The sequence below is a fragment of the Amblyraja radiata genome, chromosome 12 (genome assembly GCF_010909765.2).
Source record: "Amblyraja radiata isolate CabotCenter1 chromosome 12, sAmbRad1.1.pri, whole genome shotgun sequence".
In the NCBI taxonomy this organism is placed as follows: domain Eukaryota; kingdom Metazoa; phylum Chordata; class Chondrichthyes; order Rajiformes; family Rajidae; genus Amblyraja; species Amblyraja radiata.
The window spans coordinates 54,005,361-54,018,710 of record NC_045967.1 but is presented as its reverse complement, the minus strand read 5'-3'; positions in this window follow the sequence as shown (position 1 = coordinate 54,018,710).

Sequence of the window (13,350 nt, the reverse complement as noted above, 5' to 3'; positions counted from 1 at the left end):
AACATGTACAAATTTTATTCCACCAGGGCAGCATCCATGTCGACGGCTAAAGAATGGACATGCCTATACACCACATCCTGGCTACAGCAGGATGGTGGGAAGGGAAAAGACCGTTCAGAAATTTTATAACAAGCCGTTGGCAAAACCTGGTTTATTTGCAGTAAAGATTTACGAACTGCAAATATTTAATTTAAGCCCAAGGGAGCAACTTAATTCTATGTTGTTATTGTTTAAAAAATACCATTGTGTTTTTCTACAAATACGACTCATTGGTTGATTACGATAACACTTCCTCCGTCAAGAACTTCGGCAGTGAGTGAAATGAAACTGTTACACGGTTTGAAATCACAGAGCTTTGAAATCTTCACGTAGTCACTCACGTGACTCCGAAGTAAAATAGTAAGATTAAACGAGAATTTACCAGTTTGAAGTTTGATCTGTATTTTATGAGGAGTTACGATGAGGGATTACGTGACCTCCGCTCCCACCCTCATTATATGGATCAAACTATTAAATTGATGTCTCCTTATCTTTACTATGTTTACTTCAAAATAACTGTGTCTATCTGTGATTCCACACCGCTGCTTGGAAGTATGCCGCGCCTGCGCACTGAGCGGGTTCTTCACGTAATCCCTCATCGTAACTCCTCATAAAATACAGATCAAACTTCAAACTGGTAAGTTCTCATTTAATCTTACTATTATCACTGATGTCTTTATTTAAGAATGTAAAAAAATATTGTCATGGCTCATGAAAGTATCATAAGAACAACTTGAAGAGATGCTGAATGTCATACATTCAAACATAGGAAAAACCCAAACTGGAAGAGATTTGGGTATTGGTGTTCACTGTCTCATGACATTGTTTATTTTGTTCCTATTTCTTTGCCTATTTGTCCTCTTTTGGAAGAAGTGTTACCTGTATATTTGACATGAAAAATTCCTCTACTGTGAAAATGATTTTTTTTTAAAAGAGGTACTCTGGAATTTTTTCTTTTTTTCTTTGATGACTTTTTATTTAATTTGGGGATAAAGCTGGAAACAACTTTGTTACGCACACAGTCCCAGACCTCAGCATTGCAGCAATGTTGCTGGTTTGTTGGGATTTATTTTTTCCGTCTGGTCTCCCAATGTTTCAGATGGGCCGAAGCATTAGAGGTGATTCATTTAAACCGTGGATTGTGCATGAATATGTCTTTAGTGTTTAAAAGAAAAGCCACAAAAAAATTGGAGTTTGAAGCTTTGGCCTAAAGTATTGCAAATAAAGATCATTTAAACAACTAATGTCTCTGTCATGCTCCATTCTAAATATTTCCAATTATGATTTAATGAACACTTTATCATCGCATGTACCCTAGGTACAGTGAACTTCTTTGTTGTTGCATACAAACCGTTAAAAAATCATACAGCAGACTTCAACAAGGCAGTGAAGTCCCCCCCCCCCCCCCCCCCACATCAGTCTGAAGAAGGGTCTCGACCCGAAACGCCTCCTATTCCTTTGCTCCATAGATGGTGCCTCACCCGCTGTGTTTCTCCAGCATCTACCCTCTCTGTTGCCATCAGCCACCCAGCCGGGTCCTTCTTCATTCTCAGCGGCCCCCAAGACCGGGTCCCTCTTGGTTCTCTCAGCAGCCCATCGGTCTTTCGGCTCCACGGGGCACATCCAAGGAGTCTTCTGCCGCTGCACGGGCATCGCGGAAGCCTATCGTTCTTTGCTTTAATATATGGAACATAGAACAGAACAGCACAAGAGCAAGGCCCATCAACTCACAATGTATGTACTGAACATGGTATCAAAACGTGTAGCTGCCACCCCATAATCCACGTCCCTCCATTCCCTGTATATCCACAAGCCCACCCAACCCTCTCTTCAAATGTCACTATGGATCCTGCCTCCACCAGTGCCAACAGCAGCACATTCCAGGCACCTACCACCCACTGTGTAAAATAAAAGTTGCCCCGCACAACTCCTTTAAACATTGCCCCTCTAACCTTGAAGCTATGCCCTCTAGTATTTGATTTTTCCACCCTGGGGAAAAGGTTCTGACTGTCTACCCTATCTGACCCTCTTGTCATTTTACATACTTCTATCAGGTCTTCCTGCAACTCCATCAATCCAGAGAAAATAATCAAAGTCTATCCAGCCTCTCCCTGTAGCTGATACTCTCTAATCCTGGCATCAATGGATCGACTGGGCTTGTATTCACTGGATTTTTGAAGGATGAGAGGGCATCTTATAGAAACATGTAGGCTAGATGCAGGAAAAATGTTCCCCATGTTGGGGGAGTCCAGGACTTGGGGTTACACAGTTTAAGAATGAGGGGTAGGCCCATTTAGGACTGAGATGAGGAAAATCTTTTTCACCCAGAGAGTTGTGAATCTGTGGAGGCCAATTTATTGGATGCATTCAAGTTAGATTTAGCTCTCAGGGTTAACGGAATCAAGGGATATGGGGAGAAAGCAGGAACGGGGTACTGATTTTGGATGATCAGCCATGATCACATTGAATGGTGGTGCTGGCTCAAAGGGCTGAATGGCCTACTCCTGCACCTATTTTCTATGTTTCATTCTGGTAAACCACCTCTGTAAGACTAGTCAGAGAACTGGGAAGGGGGAGGGATGGAGAGAGAGGGAAAGCAAGGGTTACTTGAAGTTAGAGAAGTTCATACCGCTGGGGTATAAGCTGCCCAAGCGAAATATGAGGAGCTGTACGGCCAATCTGCGCTGGGCCTCACTCTGGCAATGGAGGAGGCCCAGAACAGAAAGTTCAGTGTGGGAATGGGAGGGGGAGGGGGAGTTAAAGTGTTTAGCAACCAGGAGATGAGAGGTTTAGGCAGACGTTATTGTTTTCTCGGTGCTTGCCTGTGCCTCCATCTTCCTACTCGGGGATTAAGAGCCACTACATTTCAACGACATGCATACCGGCAATGGACCCCGAGAGAGGGGGAAAGCATTGCTCAGTTTGTCACAAGATTACGTCAAGTTACTGATGGCTGCAACTATGGAGCTGAATTGGAGAATAAAAATTAGGGATCAAGGCGAGGATCTGACATTGGAAACCTTGGATAACAGCATGCTGAACGTTTTGTTGTTTATTATGGTATCGCTTAGGTAGCACACAACCCAGTGCCATTTTGCTTGGGTAGCATCCAACACAGTGGTGTGAACATTGAGTTTAGTTTAGTTTAGATTAGAGATACAGTGCGGAAATGGGCCCGTCGGCCTGCCGAGTCCGGTCTGACCAGCGATCCCCGCACACTAACACTATCCTACACAACTTTTACATATATACCAAGCCAATTAACCTACAAACCTGAACGTTGAAGATGGACACAAAATGCTGGAGTAACTCAGCGGGACAGGCAGCAATTCTGGAGAGAAGGAATGGGTGATGTTTCGGGTTGAGACCCTTCTTCGGACTGAGAGTCGGGAGAGGGAGACATAGAGATGTGGAAGGGTAAGGTGTGAAAACGATATATCAAAGGGGGTGTAGGTCAGGGAAAAACTTGCACTTTATGTGCAATGAGACGAATTAAACTGATTGTATTGTATTGTATGTAGAATTGTTCATTGTTAGCTGAGGGGATGGTGAGAACGGGGCATACAATCAGTAACATTTAATCAGGAGGACAGTGAAATTAGTCAGAGAACTAGGGTGGGGGAGGGATGGAGAGCGAGGGGAAGCAAGGGTTACTTGAAGTTAGAGAAGTCAATATTCATACCACTGAGATCACACTTTCCCTTGCCTTTTCTGAAGAAAGGTCCTGACCTGAAACATCACCCATCCTTTGTCTCCAGAGATGCTGCTTGACCCGCTGAGTTACTCCAGCACTTTTTGTCTATCTTTGGTATAAACCAGCACCTGCAGTTCCTTGTTTCTAAACTAGGTTTACATATATCTGTTGTGTTGGTGCTGCAAGCAAGAATTTCAATGTTCCGTTTCGGGACATACGACAAAAAAACACTCTTGACTCTTCACCCACTCTTGACTCTCTTGTGATTTTTTTTTAAATTATGACCAAAATAATATAAAATTATCCTCATCAAAATTCCACTCCGGTGAAGCACATATCTGATAATGTATTTTCTACCAGCTTGCCACGTCAACTCATGTTGCCAATGGTCTTCAGCCCAGGCTGGTGTAAGATTCATTTTATGATATCTCTCTATCAAAGAAAGTCAACCTTATCTGCGACTAAAAGCCTTTAAGGACTCTTCAATCAGACCAATTAAACGCCTGGGTTGCAAGTTTGAACAGACCTTACCTGGAACTGGGATTGTCCAAACAAACCATCACCATGTCGGCATCCCTTCGAACATCCACCAGAGGCAGTACTTAACCAGCATCAAAAAAGGGAGAAGTACTGCCAGGAAACAGGGACGACATACGCAACAGCTACAGCCACCAACATACTGGAGTTCCTGGCCTATCTACACCACGATGTAGGGATCAGCTACAGTGCCATCAACAACCAGCACCAGGACAACAGGCGATGGGTTCCCATCCACTGGTGGTAAAACTGATGAAGGGCATTTACAATATCAAGCCCTAAGCCCAGGTATATTTGGGATATCAGTGTGGTCCTGACATATCTCAGGAATGGCCACCAGCCAGATCCCCCGGCCTCGAGCAAGCTACACTAAAGACGCTCATGTTGATGGCACTTGTATCCGCTCAGAGGGTCCAGTCACTACACCTATTGCGACTGGACAACATGATCACAGCTCCAGACCAGATCTGTCGTTATCCAGCGACTGATCAAACAGAGCAGACCAGGAACACCTAATCCAGTCGTGGCTTACCCACCAGAACCACGGTTATGTGCCATGACTCACCTACTATCCTACATAGACACAACCAAATATACGAGGGAGATGAAAAGCCTTGTGGGTCAGTCACAAAAACCTTATGGTCGGGTGACGAGCCAAACCATTGCGAGATGGCTCAAGCAGGTGCTAGAAACTGCTGGGATAAACACTAACATGTACAGATTTTATTCCACCAGGACAGCATCCATGTCGACGGCTAAAGAATGGACATGCCTATAGACCACATCCTGGCTACAGCAGGATGGTGGGGGGGTAAAGACCGTTCAGAAATTTTATAATAAGCCGTTGGCAAAACCTGGTTTATTTGCAGTAAAGATTTACGAACTGCAAATATTTAATTTAAGCCCAGGGGAGCAACTTAATTCTTTGTTGTTATTGTTTAAAAAACACCGTGGTGTTTTTTCTACAAATAGACTCATTGGTTGATTACGATAACACTTCCTCCCTCAAGAACTTCGGCAGTGAGTGAAATGAAACTGTTACACGGTTTGAAATCACAGAGCTTTGAAATCTTCACGTAGTCACTCACGTGACTCCGAAGTAAAATAGTAAGATTAAACGAGAACTTACCAGTTTGAAGTTTGATCTGTATTTTATGAGGAGTTACGATGAGGGATTACGTGCCCTCCGCTCCCACCCTCATTATATGGATCAAACTAATAAATTGATGTCTCCTTATCTTTACTATGTTTACTTCAAAATAACTGTGTCTATCTGTGATTCCACACCGCTGCTTGGAAGTATGCCGCGCCTGCGCACTGAGCGGGTTCTTCACGTAATCCCTCATCGTAACTCCTCATAAAATACAGATCAAACTTCAAACTGGTAAGTTCTCATTTAATGTTACTATTTTTCCACCCTGGGGAAAAGGTTCTGACTGTCTACCCTATCTGACCCTCTTGTCATTTTACATACTTCTATCAGGTCTTCCTGCAACTCCATCAATCTTTTTCACCCAGAGAGTTGTGAATCTGTGGAGGCCAATTTATTGGATGCATTCAAGTTAGATTTAGCTCTCAGGGTTAACGGAATCAAGGGATATGGGGAGAAAGCAGGAACGGGGTACTGATTTGGATGATCAGCCATGATCACATTGAATGGTGGTGCTGGCTCAAAGGGCTGAATGGCCTACTCCTGCACCTATTTTCTATGTTTCATTCTGGTAAACCACCTCTGTAAGACTAGTCAGAGAACTGGGAAGGGGGAGGGATGGAGAGAGAGGGAAAGCAAGGGTTACTTGAAGTTAGAGAAGTTCATACCGCTGAGGTATAAGCTGCCCAAGCGAAATATGAGGAGCTGTACGGACAATCTGCGCTGGGCCTCACTCTGGCAATGGAGGAGGCCCAGAACAGAAAGTTCAGTGTGGGAATGGGAGGGGGAGGGGGAGTTAAAGTGTTTAGCAACCAGGAGATGAGAGGTTTAGGCAGACGTTATTGTTTTCTCGGTGCTTGCCTGTGCCTCCATCTTCCTACTCGGGGATTAAGAGCCACTACATTTCAACGACATGCATACCGGCAATGGACCCCGAGAGAGGGGGAAAGCATTGCTCAGTTTGTCACAAGATTACGTCAAGTTACTGATGGCTGCAACTATGGAGCTGAATTGGAGAATAAAAGTTAGGGATCAAGGCGAGGATCTGACATTGGAAACCTTGGATAACAGCATGCTGAACTTTTTGTTGTTTATTATGGTATCGCTTAGGTAGCACACAACCCAGTGCCATTTTGCTTGGGTAGCATCCAACACAGTGGTGTGAACATTGAGTTTAGTTTAGTTTAGATTAGAGATACAGTGCGGAAATGGGCCCGTCGGCCTGCCGAGTCCGGTCTGACCAGCGATCCCCGCACACTAACACTATCCTACACAACTTTTACATATATACCAAGCCAATTAACCTACAAACCTGAACGTTGAAGATGGACACAAAATGCTGGAGTAACTCAGCGGGACAGGCAGCAATTCTGGAGAGAAGGAATGGGTGATGTTTCGGGTTGAGACCCTTCTTCGGACTGAGAGTCGGGAGAGGGAGACATAGAGATGTGGAAGGGTAAGGTGTGAAAACGATATATCAAAGTGGGTGTAGGTCAGGGAAAAACTTGCACTTTATGTGCAATGAGACGAATAAAACTGATTGTATTGTATTGTATTGTATGTAGAATTGTTCATTGTTAGCTGAGGGGATGGTGAGAACGGGGCATATAATCAGTAACATTTAATCAGGAGGACAGTGAAATTAGTCAGAGAACTAGGGTGGGGGAGGGATGGAGAGCGAGGGGAAGCAAGGGTTACTTGAAGTTAGAGAAGTCAATATTCATACCACTGAGATCACACCTTCCCTTGCCTTTTCTGAAGAAGGGTCCTGACCTGAAACATCACCCATCCTTTGTCTCCAGAGATGCTGCTTGACCCGCTGAGTTACTCCAGCACTTTTTGTCTATCTTTGGTATAAACCAGCACCTGCAGTTCCTAGTTTCTAAACTAAGTTTACATATATCTGTTGTGTTGCTGCAAGCAAGAATTTCAATGTTCCGTTTCGGGACATACGACAAAAAAACACTCTTGACTCTTCACCCACTCTTGACTCTCTTGTGATTTAAAAAAAAATTATGACCAAAATAATATAAAATTATCCTCATCAAAATTCCACTCCGGTGAAGCACATATCTGATAATGTATTTTCTACCAGCTTGCCACGTCAACTCATGTTGCCAATGGTCTTCAGCCCAGGCTGGTGTAAGATTCATTTTATGATATCTCTCTATCAAAGAAAGTCAACCTTATCTGCGACTAAAAGCCTTTAAGGACTCTTCAATCAGACCAAAGACCGTGGGAAATAGATAAACACTTTGGACAGTTTGTTTGCTCTGAAAGAAAAGAATAATTGACAAAGGAGTGAAGGAGTAGCCTGACATTGGAAAGACTTATCGCATGAGAGGACAACTATTTGGTTATGAGATTTGTTTTAATGGATTGTTCTGTCAAACAGGAAGAACAGTATCTTTTAGTGCAGCTGATAAATGACTTTCAAAGATCTCGATTATGTTGGAAACTGAGATGGACGTTAATCAAAGCGGGCAATGTGGTCATCCGAATGTGGTGACTTCTTCCTTCTGGTGACAGGGTTGGTTTGGTCCATGATGGTATATCCTTTCCCCTAATCTCCCAAGAGCTGGCAATGTAGGGTCACAGTACGCAGTCATACACACGCACACGCACACACACACACACACGCGCGCGCACACACACACACAAACACACGCACACACTTAGTGGGAACCTGTTGTCTGATGCATTTTGATGGTTAGTGTAGGAAGGAACTGCAGATGCAGGTTTAAACCGAAGATGGACACAAAAAGCTGGAGTAACTCAGCGGGACAGACAGCATCTCTGGAGACAAGGATTAGATGGCATTTCGGGTCGAGGCCTTTCCTCAGTCTCGACCTGAAATGTCACCTATTCCTTTTCTCCAGAGATGCTGTCTGACCCACTGAGTTACTCCAGCTTCTTGTACCTCGATGGTTGTCATACTGAATGATAAACCGATGAAAGAAACAGGTCAAACACAATGTGCTTCGAGGGTCAATGGTTTTTCGTCAATGGTGAGGATGGTGTGTTAAAGTTATTCAGTAAGACTGCAGGCTCTCATGAGCTTGTTCAGCCATATCCGTGTACACCCTCAGAGAGATGTAGGAATTACCAGAAAGCATGCAGGAGAGCTAATTTTCCTTGCGTCGTCTGTGAATTGGAGTTAAAAATGATGGCAATAGTTGTGTTTTGTGTTTGGTTTTTCCAAATGTGATACCTTCACACGAGCTTCAGAAACCCGTTTGCAATTAATTGTTAGTTCACAAAGATCTTTTATTTCTAAAAATCAGACAAAGATGTTCGTTATCTTCCATTTGAGCAGTATTAAGAATCCGTGGCCTGCGAAAGAAGTGTCAAAGTTAATTCTTTCCAAAATAAAACTGTGTTCAAAGGCCGACCAACGGGGAAAAGGTTTGTTTAAGGTTTTAGTACATTTCCCACACATGGTGAGAGCATTCCTTTGTAAAACTTGTGTCTTCCTTCTGGGTGCGGAAAGGTTTTGTCCAAATTTGACCAAATTTAAGGATGCAACATCATATTTCAAAATCTCCAGTGCTTTTGGATTGTTGTCAGGAGAAAATAAATGCCATTTTTTTCTAGATTTGGTCAGCAATGTCATACGGACCTTTGTAGATCAGGAGGTCCCAGATCCCAGATTCAGTCCGTGTTCTGTGCTAAGTTTAGTACGGGTGCTATCATAAGCAAAATCTTTGGGCCATGGCTCAGGATAAAGATCAGGCACCTTTTCAGTAAAATGAGTTGGAAGGAACTGCAGATGCTGGTTTACACCGAAGATGGGCACAGATTGTTGGAGTAACTCAGCGGGACAGGCAGCATCTCTGGAGAGAAGGAATGCCTGACGTTTGGGTTCCGGCTCGAGACCCTTCTTCAGACTCGATCTGACCCGAAACGTCGCCCGTTCCTTCTCTCGAGACATGCCGCCCGTCCCGCTGAGTTACTCCGGCATTTTGTGTCCATTTGCAGCAGAATGATTTCATCCTGGAACAACCTGCTTCAAAGACCGTTCTTTTTGTAACATGGCAAAGAAGTGGCCAGGCGGACCTGTGAACCTAGTAGGAAGTTGACATAAGCTATGACATAGGTAGCAAAGTTCATCTGGTGCCTTTTAAACTGTGTTCCATGTGCAACTGTGCTGTCAGGCAGGGTGAATAAAAGGAATTTATGTTTTATTTGTTCAATCTTTTTTTCTTAAAAAAAGAAAAAAAATCATAATTAACCCATTCGTGAAATAGTCCGTTTATCATCTTGGAATGAATTCTTCAGCCAGTCTCATCAACACCGCAGAAGCAAATATTTTCATTTTAGTTATTTTCTTAAAAATCATGATTTCTAAGTATATAAGCAGAAGACAGTTGTACATATTCCGGTAGTACTCTGATTTAGACAATGGACAATGGATTTAAGAGCAAAACTTAATCAAGCAATGTTTTCACGCACTTGTGTCGGAAGGAGCTGCAGATGCTGGCTTCGACCGAAGATGGACACAAAATGCTGGAGTAACTCAGCGGGGACAGGCGGCGTCTCTGGAGAGAAGGAATGGGTGACGTTTCGGGTCAAGAAGAAGGGTCTCTCGACCCGAAACGTCACCCATCCCTTCTCTCCAGAGACGCTGCCTGTCCCTGTGAGTTACTCCAGCATTTTGAGTCTATCATTCTTTTAACGGACTTCCTTAAGATCCATTCCAAGTTTTTTTTTTAAAATCATTCCCAACTCTGTCGCACACGCTAGTAATAATGTCCGTCACTTTCCATCTGCGACGTAACACAAAGCAGATTATCACTGATGTCTTTATTTAAGAATGTAAAAAAATATTGTCATGGCTCATGAAAGTATCATAAGAACAACTTGAAGAGATGCTGAATGTCATACATTCAAACATAGGAAAAACCCAAACTGGAAGAGATTTGGGTATTGGTGTTCACTGTCTCATGACATTGTTTATTTTGTTCCTATTTCTTTGCCTATTTGTCCTCTTTTGGAAGAAGTGTTACCTGTATATTTGACATGAAAAATTCCTCTACTGTGAAAATTACTTTTTTTTAAAAGAGGTACTCTGGAATGTTTTCTTTTTTTCTTTGATGACTTTTTATTTAATTTGGGGATAAAGCTGGAAACAACTTTGTTACACACACAGTCCCAGACCTCAGCATTGCAGCAATGTTGCTGGTTTGTTGGGATTTATTTTTTCCGTCTGGTCTCCCAATGTTTCAGATGGGCCGAAGCATTAGAGGTGATTCATTTAAACCGTGGATTGTGCATGAATATGTCTTTAGTGTTTAAAAGAAAAGCCACAAAAAAATTGGAGTTTGAAGCTTTGGCCTAAAGTATTGCAAATAAAGATCATTTAAACAACTAATGTCTCTGTCATGCTCCATTCTTAATATTTCCAATTATGATTTAATGAACACTTTATCATCGCATGTACCCTAGGTACAGTGAACTTCTTTGTTGTTGCATACAATCCGTTAAAAAATCATACAGCAGACTTCACCAAGGCAGTGAAGTCCCCCCCCCCCCCCACATCAGTCTGAAGAAGGGTCTCGACCCGAAACGCCTCCTATTCCTTTGCTCCATAGATGGTGCCTCACCCGCTGTGTTTCTCCACCATCTACCCTCTCTGTTGCCATCAGCCACCCAGCCGGGTCCTTCTTCATTCTCAGCGGCCCCCAAGACCGGGCCCCTCTTGGTTCTCTCAGCAGCCCATCGGTCTTTCGGCTCCACGGGGCACATCCAAGGAGTCTTCTGCCGCTGCACGGGTATCACGGAAGCCTATCGTTCTTTGCTTTAATATATGGAACATAGAACAGAACAGCACAAGAGCAAGGCCCATCAACTCACAATGTATGTACTGAACATGGTATCAAAACGTGTAGCTGCCACCCCATAATCCACGTCCCTCCATTCCCTGTATATCCACAAGCCCACCCAACCCTCTCTTCAAATGTCACTATGGATCCTGCCTCCACCAGTGCCAACAGCAGCACATTCCAGGCCCTACCACCATTGTGTAAAAAAAAAGTTGCCCCGCATATCTCCTTTAAACATTGCCCCTCTAACCTTGAAGCTATGCCCTCTAGTATTTGATTTTTCCACCCTGGGGAAAAGGTTCTGACTGTCTACCCTATCTGACCCTCTTGTCATTTTACATACTTCTATCAGGTCTTCCTGCAACTCCATCAATCCAGAGAAAATAATCAAAGTCTATCCAGCCTCTCCCTGTAGCTGATACTCTCTAATCCTGGCATCAATGGATCGACTGGGCTTGTATTCACTGGATTTTTGAAGGATGAGAGGGTATCTTATAGAAACATGTAGGCTAGATGCAGGAAAAATGTTCCCCATGTTGGGGGAGTCCAGGACTTGGGGTTACACAGTTTAAGAATGAGGGGTAGGCCCATTTAGGACTGAGATGAGGAAAATATTTTTCACACAGAGAGTTGTGAATCTGTGGAGGCCAATTTATTGGATGCATTCAAGTTAGATTTAGCTCTCAGGATTAACGGAATCAAAGGATATGGGGAGAAAGCAGGAACGGGGTACTGATTTTGGATGATCAGCCATGATCATATTGAATGGTGGTGCTGGCTCAAAGGGCTGAATGGCCTACTCCTGCACCTATTTTCTATGTTTCATTCTGGTAAACCACCTCTGTAAGACTAGTCAGAGAACTGGGAAGGGGGAGGGATGGAGAGAGAGGGAAAGCAAGGGTTACTTGAAGTTAGAGAAGTTCATACCGCTGAGGTATAAGCTGCCCAAGCGAAATATGAGGAGCTGTACGGCCAATCTGCGCTGGGCCTCACTCTGGCAATGGAGGAGGCCCAGAACAGAAAGTTCAGTGTGGGAATGGGAGGGGGAGGGGGAGTTAAAGTGTTTAGCAACCAGGAGATGAGAGGTTTAGGCAGACGTTATTGTTTTCTCGGTGCTTGCCTGTGCCTCCATCTTCCTACTCGGGGATTAAGAGCCACTACATTTCAATGACATGCATACCGGCAATGGACCCCGAGAGAGGGGGAAAGCATTGCTCAGTTTGTCACAAGATTACGTCAAGTTACTGATGGCTGCAACTATGGAGCTGAATTGGAGAATAAAAATTAGGGATCAAGGCGAGGATCTGACATTGGAAACCTTGGATAACAGCATGCTGAACTTTTTGTTGTTTATTATGGTATCGCTTAGGTAGCACACAACCCAGTGCCATTTTGCTTGGGTAGCATACAACACAGTGGTGTGAACATTGAGTTTAGTTTAGTTTAGATTGGAGATACAGTGCGGAAATGGGCCCGTCGGCCTGCCTAGTCCGGTCTGACGAGCGATCCCCGCACACTAACACTATCCTACACAACGTTTACATATATACCAAGCCAATTAACCTACAAACCTGAACGTTGAAGATGGACACAAAATGCTGGAGTAACTCAGCGGGACAGGCAGCAATTCTGGAGAGAAGGAATGGGTGATGTTTCGGGTTGAGACCCTTCTTCGGACTGAGAGTCGGGAGAGGGAGACATAGAGATGTGGAAGGGTAAGGTGTGAAAACGATATATCAAAGTGGGTGTAGGTCAGGGAAAAACTTGCACTTTATGTGCAATGAGACGAATTAAACTGATTGTATTGTATTGTATGTAGAATTGTTCATTGTTAGCTGAGGGGATGGTGAGAACGGGGCATACAATCAGTAACATTTAATCAGGAGGACAGTGAAATTAGTCAGAGAACTAGGGTGGGGGAGGGATGGAGAGCGAGGGGAAGCAAGGGTTACTTGAAGTTAGAGAAGTCAATATTCATACCACTGAGATCACACCTTCCCTTGCCTTTTCTGAAGAAGGGTCCTGACCTGAAACATCACCCATCCTTTGTCTCCAGAGATGCTGCTTAACCCGCTGAGTTACTCCAGCACTTTTTGTCTATCTTTGGT